The sequence below is a fragment of the Quercus lobata genome, chromosome 7 (genome assembly GCF_001633185.2).
Source record: "Quercus lobata isolate SW786 chromosome 7, ValleyOak3.0 Primary Assembly, whole genome shotgun sequence".
NCBI classification, from domain to species: Eukaryota; Viridiplantae; Streptophyta; class Magnoliopsida; order Fagales; family Fagaceae; genus Quercus; species Quercus lobata.
In genome coordinates this window covers 47,659,893-47,678,681 of record NC_044910.1, presented here as the reverse complement: position 1 = coordinate 47,678,681, position 18,789 = coordinate 47,659,893, and the positions used below count along the sequence as shown (strand labels likewise).

Sequence of the window (18,789 nt, the reverse complement as noted above, 5' to 3'; positions counted from 1 at the left end):
CTTTAAGATGATTCTTCAAAGATATCTTGGAAAGGGAACGCAATGCATCAATGAATTAGGCATTTGTTTTGATAGTGAATTCTGCTTGTGATTGTACTCAAAACTAGTTATTATTAATTACTTATTGGAGTCGGTCAGTTACTCTGCCATAATGCCCTTTTTATGGATGTCTATTATTGCACTATTTTGTTAGTCCTTTTTTTTTTCCAATGCTTAACAATCTTTTTTCTTTATGTTATGATGTATATCACTCATCTCAGAATGAGTGAACCGAGCATGAAAACGTTCAATTGTAACTCACTAGGCTTCTTTCTATTTGCTCTTGTTTAAATAATTTATGAACCAAGTAGTTAATTACATTGTATGATTCCAAAAAAATTATCAAACAAGATTTGATAATTGAGCTCCATCATTGTTGTATTAGGAGATGAAAAAGAATGGAATTAGAACTTTCATAAAGAAGTGCAAAAAGCTAGCTCACTTGATATGTCCATGAGAAACATCTTAACACACACACACACATGAGAAAATGTATAATCCTAGTACAACAAAGTTGTTGAAATTCCTGGCGTTTAGTTTATTGCTCTGTATAATTTGCCCCACATGTATGATGGAAAGTGATGGTCCTCTAATTTTTTTTTTTTTTCTTTTTTTTTTTTCCTGAAGATGTTAGGACATGTTTCACAAGCATGCTGAGATATAATAGGTATGTAATTACAGACCTTTATTGATGATTTTATAAATTTGGTTGACATTAAATACTTACTTTTTAATTGTTAAAGTAAATGGAAAAAATATATGAAGAGAATTAAAAATTCAAGAGAAACATGGAATTACCGTGATTCAATTTAATGGACTTGTTACTTGCACTACAAAAATGGCTTAGGTTTTTTAATACAAATAACATCGGGATTCTTAGTAGAAAGAACCTGAATAAGGATAATACAACATACTTCGGGCTTGACTAGATCATACAATGGGCTTGTACACGTCTATTTTTAGTCCACAACTTCTCTGCAATTATCAAACTTCGGCTAGTTAGCACCCAGTGCTACTCAAGTACAAGCTCGTCACAACTCCAATTGGAAAATACAAATTATCAAATACTAGAAAAATATGTTTGACTCCAATATCATGAGTACTTAAAATGAGGAAAGAAATTTATCAACCATCTAGGAAATCAAAGATAAAAGTTTTAATAAAAATAGGGCAGTGATAAACTCTCAATCTTTAGAGTCTGAATTATCAAACAACATCCCTTCAATCAAAGAAAAAAGTTTTAATAAAAATAGGGCAGTGATAAACTCTCAATCTTTAGAGTCTGAATTATCAAACAACATCCCTTCAATCACAAAAAAATAATGGAATGTAGACCTAGAGGCAGTAAAAAATGATATTGTATTTATGAAATTCTTTTCAGTCTGAAATTTACATCTTGTATGGTAAGTAAAATAATTGGAGGATAAGCAATTCAGCAGAAAAAGACTGTAAAACTGTTTCTCAAAACCTGGCTGTGGAATCTGCAATATGAGCTGAAAAAGGCCTGCAACTATATATTTGGAAAGACAAATTCACCTTCTGCGCCAAACTTTTGTTCAATTGGGATGGAGTGGTGCCCTTAATTTGAGATCTGGATGTCAGATTGTATTCAAGCCACCTCTCTACTTTACTTCAAAGTTTAAGATTGCATCTATCATCCCACTACAAGTGTTCTTTCTTTCCATCAAAAATGCCTCATAAACTAGCCACTAACTTTATCAGGTTCCTTGGAACGAGATGATTCAACTATTTCTGGAACCCGATCAAGCAAGCGGTCCATCTCCTCTGGAAATTCAGCCTTTGCTCGATTAGTTTTTCCTCCAACGATAACCATAGTTCCATCTTGTAAGGCCCAAATCTTTTGGATGTTCAAGAAAGAAAATAGTGGAACAGATGAGTATGGATTAAATTGGAATCATGGTTTCAATTATGGCAATATCAAACCAAAAGTAGAATTAATTAAAAAGAAAAAACAGAAATTTAAACACATTGCACCCTTACAGTGTAAAAGTAATGATGCAAGAAATTCAATTTATTAATTTTTTTTTTATCACCATTCTTAAGTCCAGAACCACATTCCAATTTAATATATATTCTTAAGTAACAACACTAATCAATTTTTGATGTAGGCAGGGTTTGAACTCCAAATCTCTTATTCGATAACAAGAGACTTTACCGGTTGAGTTAATTAGAACCCACTCAATTTATATATATGTAAATTGCAACTATAGCCAGATCAGTATGACCAAATACAACATTATTATGAACCTTTATAATTCAGGTATATAATTACTATTTTTGAAACATATACAGCCAACCCTTATCATGTAAAAAGATGTTTTACCCGTGAATGAGATAGAAAACTGATGCAAGTTGTGAGCATTAAAGCACCAAATCCAGCATAAACAATTGGCACCCCAGGATCAGTCTGAGAAAAAACCATGTTTAGCTCCAACACAAATACAAATAAATTGTCAAAGAAAATCCTATATTGTTTAGTACAGCAGTTATTTTGAGTCGTCACCTTCAGGTCAAGGCCACTGCTGCCTATTGCATCTACAATAACAATTCTTGAACCATCTATGTCAATCGGGAGCTTAGAGCCAGGCCGTCAAACTCCAGAAAATTTACCTTCCAGATCATATATGACAACTGATTGTAGATCACGAGCAAGCATTGATCTGAATCCAAATGAAAAAGGGAAAGGAATTTAGAATGAAGGGAAAATACATGGCTATATGGACAACATACATTTTTCCCATAACCTTAAGAGAGTGAGCTAATATAATTGGAATACATATATCTTATATCAAGTGTGCATAGTGGTGGAAAAATACATACATTCCTTTTACATTAGGCGATTCAGCATCTCCAACTGGTAAGAAAGTCCCAAAAAGCTTCTTTTCTCCATTGATCTTTAGGGGTGCCATTGCCAGATTACAAGGTCCTTCATCATCCTTAAGTATTTGCAGTGCTGAAAAACTCCAATCTGTCTCGTATATAGTGACTCCACCATACCTTAAAGGATCATTTACACTAATTGTTTTCCTCATTTTCTCCTTCCCATCAAGGTCAAAGAGCAAAAGATCAGTGTGAAACTGGGACACCTATAAATCCAAAGAAAGAACACAAAAAATGTCTAGCAATGAGTAAGAAAACTAAGAGGGGCCATCACTATAGAGATTACTAAAGGAACATATTTCAAATCAGCTATAGGGATCCCTATTGAAGAACTCATGAAGACTTACTCACTCTCATCCATTGGATTAACGACTTAGGGAAGGGTCCCATTGAAAAATACAGTCAGAGAAAAAAAAATGAATTTTTTCCTATAAAAAAATTGACAGGAAGCCTTTGATTAAATTAAGAATTTGATGCAGAACTAATAAACTCGTAATAAGGTTTTTCCCCTTATGGTTTTTCACTGATGCCAAAACAAAATCAACATCTACCTCTCCACTGTCATAGTAATCCATGTAGAATCTGTTGATATGAACCTCAGTATTGAAAGCATCAGTGGGAGTAGAGAGAAACCCCGTTGGGCCTAATACATCTCCAACAACAAAATTCAGTCCCTGTGGAACTGTGACTGAACCTCTGAAGCTCCCAGCTGCACTAAGAGTTCCACCGGCCATTATGAGTAGCATTGCTAAATGTACTCCAATAGGGGAAAACCGACCAGCAAGCCCCTTAAAGGCATATAAAGATTGTCCTTTCAGGAATACCTACAGCAACCAACAACAGATTGCATGTAGGACATCATTAGTAAAAGCTAATATCAGAATTCCATACCTTGAGCTGGTAAAATGCAAGTCTAGCCAAAAGAACATGCATCAGCTTTTGTTTTAAGGGTAGAAAAGGGATGAATGTATGGAAACAAAAACTTACACCACTTAAATTAAAGGAAAAAAGAAACATATGTGTGCACACATACACAAAATGAGAATGAGAAAGAAAATAAAGCAAGCAATAATAAGATTGTATGACCTCATATCCTGCTCATCAGAAGAACACCTAAATCTTGAACTGATGCTCTAGGTAGAGTGTCTGAATATTCCTGCTTGCGGATAGCCTCAGAAGAGTCTAAGAAATTCCATCTGCATATATAAATATCAACCAAGTTCTGTGATTGAAAGGTTTCTCCAATTCATTCTTAGCCAAAGAGGACCTAAATATGAGAAAGCAAAATAATAAATAATAATATGAATCATTCAATTAGACCATCTTGCGACCTTAACCAGGGGTATCTGTGTTGTGTAAGTGCAAGCCATGAGCGATGCACCCAGGAGAACTACTGTTCCAAGAAAAACAGGAGATGAGTACATGTGGTCAAACCCAAGGGTTAGAACCCATCTCCAAGTGAAGAATCCCAATACAGGATTGTCTTCAGGGTACTTTTGAAAATAGAAGTCTGGAGCTTCACCTTGATCAATGAAAGTACCTGTAGAAGCATCACATACATACAAGACCAATTTCTAATTATAACACATCAGGGCAAAATTACAGAATACTTTATGAAGCTAAAGCAGTTTGACAATATGGCCATCCCTTTATGTCGTAAAATCTCATATCCTAGGTCTTTTTGTTGGAAATTATAATTCACTGTCCAATTATTGAAGACCAAATCAAGTTATTAATTGCCAGAGAATATAATGGGATTGGTTAATAAATGAAGAAGTTGTTTGCTAGAGAAAATCATGGGATTTATGCAATCAATGCGCAATTCAAATTTAAATTGACATTGTCTTTTGCATATACTCTTCATCATAAATAAGGATTCCATGGCAATGTATTATCAAGAAAGGTATAATAGAAAATGTAGTGTTTTGGACTCTTGTCCCGTGGATGTAGGCCACAAGGCCAAACCACGTAAACTATCATGTTTTCTCTCTTCTCTCCTCTCTTTTCTTCCTCACATCATAAATTTCTACACTTTTAAGACCTAGTGTCATAATATTTGAACTCTATCAGTGGCAATTTTGTGTACAAGTAAAGAGTATGAAAATTAATTTTTTGGAGTACTAAACCATGCTACTAGCATTACATATCAAACTATGTATTCAAAAACCAAAGGAAATTTAAACAAATTTCTCAGCTTCTAACTAACACACACACCCCAACTGTACCCAATTCCCAAAAAGAGAAAAGAACAAATACTAACACAACATACCAAGGGCCATTAGAGCAGCAACAGCGAACATTTCTCCAATAGCCAAAGGCAGATTAGACAAAATCCCCAGAACCTTTCTGGGGAATCTCTTCACCAACCTCATCAAATTACCTCCTGACTTTGCTTTAACCTCCCCATTTCCATTGCCTTCACCCCCACCACCACCTTTCTCCGCCAGTGACGGTGCTGCCTCTGACAACACAATCTTCTTGGATATGTCCTTGTCCTTGTTCTTGATATCTTGAGGTGACTTCAGCTTGCAAGTAATTAAGTTGAATGAGAGAAACCTTGAACTGTGGAGACTTTGAGTTTTGGTACCGTATGGATTAATGAAGTGGGGTTTGAAGGTGGAGTGAAGAAGATGGGAATTGAGGAAAAGGGTTTTGGTGGGACTCAGAGTTAGAGCCACCATTGTTGGAAATTATGGAACTTGTGGTCTCTCAGTTTCGGAACTGAGGTTTGAAGCGAAGTGTAACAACCATAGCTGTCTGTTACTTTATCCAAAACCAGATATTTTGTATATCTCGTGCAAAGGGCGGCGCTTCGTTTTATCAGTTGAGGTGGCTTTAGATATGAGATAATCTAATTACACAATTACTGTGACACAACTTTAATTTTTCATTGAGACTTTTTTTTTTTTTTTTTTTTAGTTTAATATATTTTTTAATTTAAATTTATTTATTTAGAAACTAAATTTTGTAAAGATATAGTATAAAACTCATATTTTACCATTTCAATCTCAACACGCCACATCATCTTATCACATATTTAAGAATAAGTACAATCATACCCAATTGATTCTAATACTCATATACAAATTGAACCAAATTAGAAATTTATTAAGATGTTATTTAGTGTGGTAGGATGAATTGAATTTTAAGTAAAAAATACTGATGTAGCAATTACTTATTGGATGATGTAAAACATGAGTTTTACACCACATCCTTACTAAATTCAGACTCTATTTTTTAAGAAAAAAAAATTAGAAAAAAGTTTCTCCAGTGGTTTTTTTTTTTTTTTTAATTTTGTTAAATTACAATTTTAAACCAATTTTTTATTTTTTAAGAATAAAAATTATCTAATTAGATTAGAGGTGTTTTTGACTTTTTTTAAGTCATAACTAATTTTCTGAATCCTCTTAATATATACAAATGACTCTAATGTAACAAATTGGAAGTAGTGACAAAAAAATTATTGATTCATGTGAAAATAACAGACAACTAGTTACAATATGATATATAAATAGTTGTGAAAAATGGAATGATAAATTTTATAGTCTTACAATAAGTCTTTAGATATAGGTACTAGTTCGTGTCTTTGGGAGATGCATTTTAAAATACAAGAAACCTAAAGCAATGGGCCTAAGTTAATTAGATTTATATTCTAACAACCTCTCTCAAATTTATGTTGGGTGAACGGAGTGCGACTTAAGTTTGGAAACCAATACATGAAAGCATTTCGGTGAAAGAGGTGTGAGGAATGGTTCCACAATGAGAGCTCAAATGTAAAAATGACTACAAAAATGAAATTAGAATGCAAAAATTACAACGCAATTTTACATTATACAAACCAAACAACCCAATGGAGAATCAAATTCAATTATATTACATGTCACCGGCAAAAACCTAGTAACTAACACTTCTTAATGTTTCTAATGTCTATAGAATTTAAATTATCCTTCTTTGAAATATGAGAGAATTACTAGTTGGTCTAATTTCCTTTGGGTCAAGTTGTTCAGGTCAAACATCAATAAAAAAAATAAAAAAAAAATTTTAAAAAAAAAAAGAAGAGAGAGAAATCACCACTGTAAAAAACAAAATCCCACTTTTTATTTCACGAAAAAAAAAAATCAAATGATTATTAAAAGTCTTGTTAACGAATGCAAAATATATCTGAAATAGTATCTAGACCAATAAATGCAAGCTAACTAATACAATAATTAACTTGTTCAAATTAAACCATTTAATCTTGGAGGTCGAATCAAGTAATATTGATCAGGATAACCAGCAAAAGTTGTGACATAATATGCTTTTTCACTACTATAAGATTTATCGCTCACAAAGCTACAAATATATGTACCTGAGATTATCAAGAAAATGCAAATTAGAGCAACCAATGTCATATAGCCAAGATTATTAGGAGGTGTGGCAGTTGGGGGTCTTGGGCCAATTGGGCGATTGGGAATGGACTTTTCAGAATTTGGGTACGTAGTCCAAATCTTTTGCTTCTTTTCCCCGTGATTCAATTCCATATAGAGGAACCAATCTGTATTCCTTGATGACTGCACGACAAACTGGGCATTCCCTGTATTTAGAGTAATATCGTAGCCAACTGTATAGACAAGACCAGCAATAGAGGTGTCCACACTCCACACTGAGTGACAATAGGTTCTTCAGCTAATTGCCAACAAATTTTGCAATAAAACAAACTGCTAGCAACTTCAGTGCAATCTTTTGAACAAGGGCAGGATTCATTTTCTCATTAAAATTTTTTTAAATGATTTATAAATGGATAGTCTAAAGACATGCGTGAGTAAAACCATGACAATATATATCAATTTTGGCTTGTAAAATTATATATATCAAGGCTAGCTACACCCTTAACAGTCAACACTTTAAAGTTCAAACAAAACAAAATAAATATACTACTTGATGAATAGGAGACCAATTTTCCAAAAGAAATCCTTTCTTTTTCTTTTTTTAATGAATATTGGCACCAGAAATCTTAGCATGGATGGATTCAATATTCTATTCAAATTCTATAGTTTGCAACAAAACACAATAAATATCATCATCATCAGTGGCGACTCCAAGAATTTTTTTTAGGATGTTCCTCAATAAGTATAAATTACACAATCTAATAAAAAGAAAATTTTGTATATTGACAACAATAACAATAAAAAAACACGCAAATATATAAAGTTTACAATTGCTTTCTACGTAGTTTTCTTATTAAATATTTGTTCATAATTCTAGCAAAAGAATAAACAATAAACTATAAGTTCATTTGAAATATTAATAAAATTATTAATTATTGTTATTTAGTTATTTCATTAATTTGTTTATCTTTTATAAACTATAATTTGTTATATTGTTGTTTCATTAATTATAAAATTATTAATTATTATTTAACCTAACATAATTTAATTTGTTTGTCTTTTATAATGTAATGTTTTATTATTGTTTAGCATAACATAATTTAGTTGTTTAATTTGTTTATTAATTGTCTTCTATAATTTGTTATTTGTATAATTAATATGTATAATGTAATTAAGGGTCGAGTGAGCCAATCAAGTGATAAACCCAAGCCTAAATTATACCCATGTCAAAACCCAAACCATAAACCAAGGCCCGCCCTTTAATTTAATTTAATTTTTAATAACTTTTTTTCCCTTTTCCTTTGTTTTCTCCGTCGTGTCTTTATTTTTTTGACTGAAATAGTAGAAGTATATTAATCAGGAAAAAAAAAATCAAACAAAAGAAAAAACAAAAAGAAACCCAGCCCAGGAGCTTTACAAGCACAGAACGGCCCAAAGAAAGCAATGGACCTATAGATCCAAAAACCTCCAAGGCTTTTTTTTTTTTTTTTTTTAATTTTTTAATTTTTTATTTTAACTTATGTGTCATTTTTGCTTTAACCCTCCTTCACACGTGCTTTACATATCCCATCTCTTCTAGATTTTTCTTCAGATCTACTTTCCTCTTTTCTTTCTTCTTTTCTTTCTTCATCCTTATTTCTTAGTCACAATTTTTCTTCTCTCTCAATGTTCTCTTTAAGCATCGTTTTATGCCACCACCTTGCTTCTTTCAACAAGCATCGTTCATCCCTAATAGCACCTCCATGCTCCCCTCTCAAGTTGCCTCTACCCAGTACAACGTCTCCTCAACCTCCATTACTGATTTGTATCTGCTTTGTTTGGATTATAGTTTTATATTTTCATTATTTTGTATGGGAAATCAAGATTTTTTGTTTCGGCCCGGAATCCCTTTTTGGTTGAGGGTGTTCCTAATTTTGGTTCAGAGTGTTCCTAATTTTTTTTTTAAAGGTAAACAAATATATATTTTTTTAATTATTGTATATAATTTTTTTTTTAGGTCAGGGTGTTCTTGGGAACACCCTGGCCTGAACGTGGCGCCGCCACTAATAATCATCATCATCATCATTATTATTATTAATAGTAATCCTTCTTCTTCTTCTTCTTCTTCTTCTTCTTATTATTATTATTATTATTCAAAACATGGAACCGAAAAAAAAAATATTAAACATTAAAGAAACGTTATTTATGTTCCTCAACTATCTCTAAAAGAAGGAAAAATTTTATGAATTTAAAAAATATACATATTTAACAAAAAGAACTCAAAATGAAGAAAGAAATTTGATTCATAAAAAGACATACAAACATATATTCATGTGTGCATAATATATTCGTAAGGTTGAGAGACCCAACGAGTATGATAATATCATAATAATGCCAGAAAGTTACTATGCTCACCCCCCTTTTACCCTATTTTATTATCGAAGAATTACATCATGAGTGTATTTTACTAGAAATTAAACATTAGGGTCTTGTCCAAAAAAAGAAAGAAATTAAACCGTAGAGACTGACTAAGAAAAAAGAAACACACTAGGGAGCAACTAAGGCCATAATCTCATAAGACTAGGGCTTTTGAAATCGATTACAAAACACATAATAGAGAGAAAGAATGGACAAACCTTGATAATTGCTTGGTGAGTTGGATGCACGAGTCTCTTTTGCTCTTTTTACAGATGAATAAAGAAAATTGGGAATTTCATTGTAATTGACTAAATTAGTATTATAATGAAATTAGTATTCTAGTAAATTAATGTTGATGACTCCCACTCCAAATCAATCTTTTATCCAAATGGGTGTTCTAGAAGATTTTAACAAGCCTACATAACCAGTTAATTAAGTTATAACATGTTCGAGACTTCTACGTGACATTAATACAGTTATGTGATTGCATTTGAAAATTGGTAAATATTCTTTCACACACCCTTTTTTACCCGATATTTACAATTGATGCCCTTAATTATGTACGCATTTTTAAAAAGAACAATTGATGTAAAAAGTTTATAAATTGTGTGAGAGTATGATTATTATTTTCGGATTTAGATTTCAAGCAATTATTATACGGTGAAACTATACCCTATGTTTGTGAGATATAAAGTTTAAAAAGAAGCATACAAAGATGGCAAATAAGAGCTCAAGGATCACACTAAAGAATTTAATCCACAAAAATAGTGCACCATACTATAATACCAATTGTGAGATAAGCTTAATCCAATCTAGGTATTGATTGAGACCCCAAGTTTTAAATTACGACTTATACAATTTTAGATTAATCTAATAATTAGCACAAATTATAAGTGATTAAGCATGGCTGACAACATAAGGATGCATAGCCAAATTAAAGCAAATAAAACGGACTACCCCAACAAAAGAATACATTTTTTATTCTAGTAGTTTGACTTGGAAAACCGGTTGGGTTGGTTTATGGGACAGATTGGGTTTAGGTATAAAAAAAATAAAAAAAAAATAAAAAAAGAAAAGGTAATTTTAAATGGGTTGCAGGTATGTCAAGTCAATTAAGTTATATGTTTTTTGAGAATGAATTAAGTTATATGTTGACCCGTATTTTATCACATGCACGGAAAAAATAATAATAATAATATGACCATATTATCTTTGTCTTCATTTTAATACCAATGGAAGAACGAACAACAAATATTCAAACATGAAATTTAGATAATATATAAATTCTTAAGTTTATGTACCCTATAATTCACTAATGATAATATCAATTTATCATTATAAACAAAAGAATAAAAAAAATACTATATGTCATGGACCATAAATAGATATCATCACCATAAATAGTAAATATCACCAATACTAAAAGCTTTTTTTTTTTTTTTTTTTTTTTTTTTGGAGAAGGAGACCAATACTAAAAGCTAATTCATAAATAACTACGACTATTGGAATACTTAATAGATATCATGCTATTAAAGAGAGTTCAAAAGGCCAATTGTAATTCTCTTTCTACCAAGAGAACATCCAATTATATATATATTTTTTTTTCTAAGAGCGAGTTTCAACCTATGTCATCCGTTCCTGATAATAATTCTTTATTATCAGACCAAGACACCAATCAGTTTTGGTGTAGATGGAGATTGAACCCTAGATCTCTTATATAACCATCAAAGATTTTACCAGTTGAGTTAACTGGAACCCAACCAATTTTACATATTACTTTCAAATAAAAATATATATAAGCATGTTTTTATAAAATCCTTTCTTTAAAAATGGGCTGTGTATAGATTGATTGTTTTTCCTATGAATCGAATACAGGTTAACAAGTTTGAGTCCAATTTTGCTGGGTCTAATTCTAAGAGAATAGTCAGCCACAATTCCAACTAAGCACTACTAGCAAACTCACACACTATTCGGTAAATTAGAAAATTTGACTGAAATGAATGAGATTGAGAATTAGTCCAGACAAATGAAAATTAGAAAAATTGATTGATCAAATAGAAATATGAAATTGAGAATTAGTATAGGCAAATGATATATATATATATATATATATATTTTTTTTTTTGGCAGGTCAATCAATAAAACTGTGACACATAATCTGAGAAGTAAAAAGTGAGCCTGAATAAACTTTATTCAGCTATAATCTATATATATATATATAAAACCGAAGCTTTTGAAGTTTCCACAATTTTCCACGTCAGCATAGTATTAAAAAAAAAAAAACTTTTTAAGACTAAAAAAAAACCGGCATTATCAAAAAGGAAAAAAAAAAAAACACCCAAAAATTTCAAACTGGCATTATCAAAAAGGAAAAAAAAAACACCCAAAAATTTCAAAACCGGCATTATCAAAAAGGAAAAAAAAAAAAAAAAACTTTTTAAGACTAAAAAAAAAACTGGCATTATCAAAAAGGAAAAAAACAAAACCCAAAATTTTCAGCCCTTAAAAAACAAAGCTCAAAGCGTAAAAAGAGGCTAAAACCAAAAATTTCATTCTCCCCAAAACCAAAACCCGATGAAAAAAAAAAACTCTCTCCCCCTTAAACCCAAACACAGTAACGCAAACTCATCAAACTCCCTCTCTTCTTCTTCACATAGTCCCATTTCCATCTTCAAACGCACAATTTCCTCCATGCCTCTCTCTACATACACGTTCCCTTGCCTCCAATCTTTGTCCCTTCTCTACCTTCAAGCCCCTAAACTATAGTCCACAGGCACCAGCCACCAACTCCTTTAGTGGCAGAAAGTTTTTGATTTTGAGACTTTACCATCTGACCAGATTCTCTCCGCAAACATTACCTGTAAGTTTTTATTTTGTTCTATAATTTGGAATGTTAAATATGATTTACGGTTTCGTTCTTGGTTGTTAAATATGATTTGAGAGAATTTAGTTGAATTCAAGGCGACAACCCTCCTAAACATTATTAGACAAGAAGATAATAGTTTTTTATGGAATCATATTTGCTGCCTCTTATTGCTTGAGCCATAACTTAAATACAATTATGACAAATTCATTTAAAGCTATTAAAGATGTGTGTTTGAGACTTATTAAGTTTTGTTACAAGGTGAATATTTTATATCAATATCTATTTGTTAGCATGTGTTTGAAAATTTTAGGATAAATGAGTTAGACTATAATTTGTTATTTTTTGCTTTCCAAATTACAAGTAGTGATATATCCTGTTAAATTGGCACTACATTCTTCTTTTTTATAATAAATAAAAAAAATTGAAAAAATTTGTTCTTCCATAGGACCTTTAAAGCTTTTAATTTGAAACTTTTGTTGTGAAAAATAACTGGTAGTGATGTTTGTGGCAGATTCAAATTTAGGATTGAGGTCAATCTCGATGCCATGGTTAGTTTTCTATATCGTATGTACTTTGTGTATAGTTTATTGTTTATGATGCTTTGTTTACTCACCTATTTAGAGTAATGTTCATGTTACAGACACATCTAAGAATTTGGAAGCCCATTTTGAAGAATGCTAGCACTCTAGCAGAGAACTTCTCCATGGAAGTCACACAAGATCTATGTTTATTTGTACTCCCTGAAATAGTAGCATAATTAGGTAGGATTTCTTACGATTTGTGTTATCATTATTGCTAGGTTGAAAGTATTCTATGATATATGCAGATAGCTAATTACTAATTAATAAGCCTACAAGTTGCGTGAGAACTTATTTGGAAATACATGGTAATGGTGGAAGCATTTTTTAAATAGAAATTATGGGAAAATTTTGCTAATAATAATAGATAATTTTTCTGGGCGGTGATTGTTTAATGCAAATTGTTGGGATGGGTTTTAGGGCCAAGAAAGTTGAGAGTTATGGACACAAACTTGAGTTATGCAAGGTTACATGTATTGGTAGAATTAGTTGCGTGTTTAAGTTTGGAATAGGTGTGTATCATAGTGTTTACTAATTGAATTTGAGACATTAACATAAACTTGCATTTGTTTAGAGAAATTAAACAACTGCATGAAAGATTATGTGTTTTGTATGTTTGCTTTTGTTTACTGTGTGTCTTAATATGGATGCAGGTGGGATAATAAATTTGTGCTGTCCTACTAGGCAAGAAGCAAAGGCAACCATGAGATTTCAAAGGGTGATTGGGGATGATAATTTAAATGGAAGTTTTAGCTAGATGACATGACTAACAGTTCCTATTAAGAAGAGTATTTAGTAAACCGTATATCAATGATACGTTATAAATGACTAAGTTTGGTTATATATATAGCAAAAAATTGTAAAAGAGTCATGAAGGTAAAATTGAAAAGCTACATACTGATGCTTTTGTAATTACTTATTTGAAATTCAAACCGGTTTCAAAAATATAGTTTGTGGTTTAGAGCATTTTATGTTTTCATTAATTGTGTTTTGTTTCCATGTATCTGTTTTTAAAATACATGTAAATTTGGTCAAATATTAATTTTTATGCCTTACAGGGAGGAGTACATAAATTTTCTTAAGAGATGCAACACAACAGTCACCTCTTTCTCTCTCTCTCTCTCTCAATAGTGGAAATAATGATTTCAAAAATTGTGTAAATTGACATTATGTTGCCTTTTTAATCCCATTGAGGTCTAGCATCTTTGTTTACTGGCAATGTTAGAATTTAGATACATCTTGGACATCAAGAACGATTAATGTAATTTATGAAAGATATTTGATTGAATGAGTATGGAATTAACTATATTCGTGTAATTAATTGTATTGGAGTGTACTTATATCAGTTATATATTTTCTAAATATGATCTCATGATATCTCATTGTATGTGATAGATTTTATTACTTTGTAAATGATAGATTTTATTGGTTTGGTATATAATTTATACCATGATATATATATAAATATATATATATAAATATATATATATATTTTTTTTTTCATATTAAGTTATTAATAGTTTTTCCGTGCATCGCACAGGTTAGCGACTAGTTCTATTTAATATTAAACATCGACGACAACGACGACAACAACAACAAAGAGAATCCATGCTCCCCAAAAAAAAAAAAAAAAAAAAAAACTAAATTCCCACTCCTTATATCATGAAAAAATAAAATCAAAAAAATATTAAAGACTCATCTATTAATGGCTCCATCACCTGAGTAAGCAGACTTCCATTCAATGATACCAACCCCGTTGTACCATTATTGATCCCTAGGATATTGAAGTACCTTTCCTTTATACATTGCCTATCTTCACAAAAACGTTGCCCCAAAATCCTTACTTCTGGCACCATAGCAGGATCCCAAAAACCTTTTTTTTTTTCCTTAAACCTTGTACCACCATAGCACCAAGTGGGAGGAAAGGTGTTTCTATCCATCTTGGAGGTCGAATTTGGTAATAAAGAGGAGGATTACAAGAAGTACTTATGGCGGGGTACACTTCTGTATTAGCATAAGACTTGTTCTTCACAAAGCCAATTATGAAAAAACCAATTAGAGTAGCCAATCTTATATGGCCTAGCAATTCTATAAAAAAATATATTATATAGCCTAGACTATTAAGAAGTTCTGACATAAAACTCGTACTGTTAAGGTCCTCTTCATCCTCAGAAAAATCATCCTCATCCTTAGGAAAATAGTCTTCATTATTAGGAACTGTGGCAGTTTGGGGTCTTGGGGCCATTGGGCGATTGGGAATGTACTTTTCAGAATTTGGGTCCAATTCTTTTGCTTCTTTTCTCTCTGATTCAGTTCCATATAGAGGAACCAATTTGTCTTCCTCAATGATTGCTCGACAAACTGGGCATTCCTTGTATTTACTGAAAGATTTTAGCCAACTGCATAGACAAAACCAGCAAAAAAGGTGTCCACACTGAGTGACAACAGGGTCTTCAGCTAATTGCCAGCAAATTTTGCAATTAAACAAACTGCTAGCATCTTCAGTGCAATTTTTTGAACAAGAGCTGGATTCAGTGGCCTCAGTATCCATTTTTAATTAGGAATACCAAGTTCCTGCATATCATCATCATGTAATTAAGTGCAAATATCGTCAATTATCAACCATAACAATATATATATATATATATATATATATATAATTATATCAATTCTGGCTTGTGAAAAATTATACATATCAGGGCTAGCTACACCCTAAACAGTTAACACTTTAAACATAACAAAATAAATATACTCCTAGATGAATAGGAGAACCAATTTGCCAAAAAGAAGTCCTTTCTTTTTCTTTTTTAGTTAATATTGCCAACGGAAATCATAGCATGGGTGGATGCAATATTCTGTTCAAATTCTATAGTTTGTAACAAAGCACAATAAATAACATCATCATCATTATTATTATTACTATTATTCAAAACATTGACCCAAAAAACAAATCATAAATGTAAGGTTGAATTTATTCAACCATCTTATTGGCTTTATTCCGTGCCAAATTTGCTTGTAATTCAGCATTTAGTAACCCTGTATTTAGGTGGGTTTAATGTAAGGGTAGTGAGTGAGATAGATTGAAGTTTGCTCAAGAGTGTGCAAGAAAACAGAGTGTCGCGGCTGGAACTCGCGACTGCAAGCCGCCAGAAGCTGCACACGTGCCAAGCATGCTGGAAGATGAACAGTCATGCTAGCTGGAGCACTACAGGACAAAACAGGACAACTGGCCATACGGTTATCTCGCGACTGGATCTCGCGACTTAGTCAAACCGCGAGGTCAAGCCGCGAGCCACCCCTGTTTTGTAAAAACCTGACGTTTCACATTCCTCTCCACTCCAGTATAAATACCCCTATTACCCACGATTGAAAGAGAGCTTCCAGAGAGAATTTTGAGAGAGAAACCCTAGAGAAAAACTAGATTGATTCACACACAATCTATACCTTAGAGACTCTTCAAATTCCTCAACTCTCTTCCTCTCCATTGTCAAATCCTTGAGAGGCTTTATACCAAACCAGGTTCTCACCATCATCATCATTGTGAGACTACTGTTTTGGATTTCTAGGAAGCAGTTAGGAAGGAACCAATCTTCATTGGTTGATGTTACGGTCTAGTAGCGGAATCCGGGAAGCTAGAAAAGAAAAAGGTTCGGCGTAACCTCGTTGGAGCAAGAAGCTTGGAGGGCTTAGGTGCACTGGGTAGATTAGGCTTGGAGGGTCTATTGCTGTTCTTGTATCCCAACTATATTTTCTAGTGGATTGATTACCGCTTGGAGGGCGGCGGAGAGGTTTTTCGCCGAGGGCTTCGGTTTCCTCTTCGATAACACATCGCGTGTTGTCTTTGTGTTTGCATCTTCCTTCCTCTCTATCTTTGCCTTTATATTTATCTGCTGTGGATATTTATCTGTTATGGCTTAGATAGTATTTAATCAATTTCTTTTGATAGCATATGTTAAGTTTCCGCACACTAGATGTTTGACATATTGCTTGAATTGATTAAGTTGTTATTTGGGGGTCTAAACGTTCAAAGGTGTTTTTGTACACGTTTTTGAACTTTCAATTGGTATCAGAGCGGGTACACTGATATTGGTTTCATTACCATTGTGTGATCCTTGACTCCCTTTTGAGATGGATAGGTCTCAATCCCTAAATGCACCTCCATATTTTGATGGTAGTAATTATGCATTTTGGAAGGTTCGAATGAGAGCTTTTCTGTGTTCTATTGATGAATCCGTTTGGGATGCTGTTGAGATTGGTTGGACCAAACCAGAGGCAGCAAAATCCACATGGGATAAGGCAGCACTTGCTGCATCTAATGCTAACAGTAAAGCACTCAATGCTATTTTCTGTGGTGTGTCTCCAGATGAATTTCACAGGATTTCTCATATTACCGTGGCCAAAGAAGCATGGGAGATTTTGGAAACTACCTATGAAGGCACGAAGAAAGTGAAAGACATCAAGTTACAGATGCTGACCACTCGGTTTGAGGAGCTCAAAATGAGTGAGGATGAGTCTTTTGACTCTTTCTATGGGAAGTTAAATGAAGTGGTTGTCAGCAAGTTCAACTTGGGGGAGAAAACGGAGGACTCGAAGATTGTAAGAAAGATCCTTCGATCATTGCCGAAAAGTTTTCGAGTTAAAGTGACAGCAATAGAAGAGAGCAAGGACCTCGATGACATCAAAGTGCAAGAGCTGGTGGGTTCTCTGCAGACTTATGAGATGTCGCTGCCCAATCAACGGAAGAGTAAATCTCTTGCTCTAAAGACCATTAATGAGAAGGTGGAAGATCAAGACTCATCGAGAGAAGATGTGGTTGACAAAGATGTTGCATACCTTGTCAAAAATTTCAAAAAGTTTTTGAAATTCAAAAATAATGGCAAATTTGATGATAAAAGAAAATTCCAAAGTTCTGGAAGGGAGAAAAGTGAATTCAAAAGGAAAGATGGAAAAGAATCCCAACCTACACAAGGTGTCACTTGTTTCGAATGTAACGAGCATGGACACTTCAAAAAGGAATGTCCGAATTATTTGAAATCGAAAGGTAAAGTGTATGCCACGACCTTGAGTGACTCGGATTCGTCTGACTCAGAGTCAGAAGAGAGCTGTGATGGAGAGGGGAACTATTCAGCTTTTATGACTATTGCTCATGTTGAGTCGTCAGATGAACTGAATCTGCTTGTGCAAGACCTTGGAGAACATAGTGATGATGAATCACTAGGAATTGTTGAAGAATCGGATGCTGAAGAAGATGGAAGCAACGCGAATCTTCAGGAGAATTATAACTTACTTTTGGAGAAGTCCGGGGAATACACAAGGGTGGCCAAGGCTGCTGTGAGAAAAATGAAGAAGGCTGAGGAGGACTACAAAAGTCTCCTAATCCGATATAGGGAGGCCAAGTGTGAGATAGAAACTCTGAATGGAGAGTTGTCCGAAACTTACACAAAAGTAAGGTTTCTTGAGAGTGAGGTTGTGCAAGCTAATGCTAAAGTAGAGAGGGTTACCACCAAGAAGCTAGATGATGTTATATCATCTCAAAAGAGCTTTTCAGACAAATCCGGATTGGGATATACCGGAGGAGGTAGTTCGTCTGGAAATATCACAAAAGAAGTAAAGTTTGTAAAGGCCAAAGATCCAGTTGTAG

At 33.0% G+C, this 18,789-nt stretch overlaps 1 pseudogene; it reads right to left on the bottom strand.

The window, feature by feature from the left end:
- Window positions 1-1,379: 1,379 nt before the first annotated feature.
- On the bottom strand, window positions 1,380-5,731 carry LOC115954021 (annotated as a pseudogene).
- Window positions 5,732-18,789: the final 13,058 nt, after the last annotated feature.